This window comes from Macadamia integrifolia, chromosome 7 (genome assembly GCF_013358625.1).
Source record: "Macadamia integrifolia cultivar HAES 741 chromosome 7, SCU_Mint_v3, whole genome shotgun sequence".
Classification (NCBI taxonomy): Eukaryota; Viridiplantae; Streptophyta; class Magnoliopsida; order Proteales; family Proteaceae; genus Macadamia; species Macadamia integrifolia.
In genome coordinates, this window is record NC_056563.1 from 28,746,531 (window position 1) to 28,748,138 (window position 1,608).

Here is a 1,608-nt window from a genome sequence, read left to right on the forward strand (position 1 = left end):
ATATCGGACCCCAAGCATCAAGGGAAGATAGCTCCAAACTGGGAAGGGCCTTACAGAGTCTCAAGGATAATACGACCAGGGTCCTATCACCTGGAGACTACGGGGGGAGAAATGGTACCTCTATCGTGAAACTCGAAGAACTTGAGGAAATTCTACGAGTAGTAACATGCCTAGCAGTAGTAGCAAAGCATATTTACATTTACTTGGTTATTCTTTTGAATTAGTCATCTTTTGAATTCTTAAGAACCTTCAAGTTGCGATTCTCCATCTCAAGCTCTTTGGAGGATTTTTATTTCATATAAGCTAGTTCATGGCAATTGCCCAAATAATGGCTATGAAATGTACAACCTTCGGTTGGAGGCTTAGACCAAAGCCAAGACGACCTGGCCGAAGGGGTACCCCCTTGGTTGGGAGCTAAGGCCAAAACCGGGCATAGGACCAAGGTCCCCCCTTCGATTGGGGAGCTCATGCCAAGGTCGAGCAAACCTAACCGAAGGGATCCCTAGATGGAAGGCTCAAACAGAGCCGAAATAGCCCAATTGAAGGACTACTCTGCGACAGGGAGCCGCCAACAGTGCCCCTCATCCTTCGGTTACGAAGGAAACGACAACTTGCGTAGGAGCTTTGGCCTTTTGCTCCCACCTTATAATTAAGATTTTACTGAATCACTTGCATAAGGGCTTCGGCTTTCCTACCCTTACCGGCGAAGCTGAAGCCCTATGACAGTCCGTGCTCGGAGTTAATTGTCGTTAAATCAATAAAAAATAATGATGATAATAAAAAAATGTTTGAGATTTAAATGTAACCGCAAGCATATGGATCAGTGTAGCTACGGGTCGAACACAAGGAGAGCAGCCACTTTATTTTTTTATTTCTTTTAATAATGTGAAAGTGAATCGATTAATGGTTGTGATCTAATTCTAATTACCGTCCTAAACATATGTATCTAAAATAACGTCCTAACCATTCGTCATCTAAGAATTTAAAGGCGCAAGCCACGTAATTAAAATTAAATAAATAAATAACTAAAAATAAATAATCCATATAATTTAAAAAATAAAAAATAAATGAAGAAAAAAAATACTAAAATAAAAATAAAGTAAAAGAAATGGGAGAAAGCTAGAGAGAGACTCACAAGTAGGTTTCTCTACTTAGCTCGAGGGATGCATCATAATATGAGCTTCCCTACTTGACCAAAGAGTCACTCTTACAAGGGTTACTCTACTTGGCTTTAGGGAAAAGGAGACAATTAAAATAAAAGCAATAAATTGATGGTTCTATGGCTAGGAGGGGCAAAGCCAACACATACACTAGCCATGAACCTTGGGGAAAAGGGATAGCAATAATATAACGACTGAAATTAAAATCCTAAATTAAGAAAGAAAGGGTAGTCAGAAGAGGGAATGAGAGGGGGGAGAGAAGAGTATTGTGGGAACCTACTTACTTGAACTTCAATGCTTAAACTTGAAAGCTTGAGTGATTTGAGATACTACCAGTACTAAAAACTAGATCTGGAATAAACCAAATATGAAATTTCTAGTACTAGAGAAAACAAATCTTGAAAAAAAACTGAACTTGAAAAAAAAAGATGCTCCATGGCTCGTGATC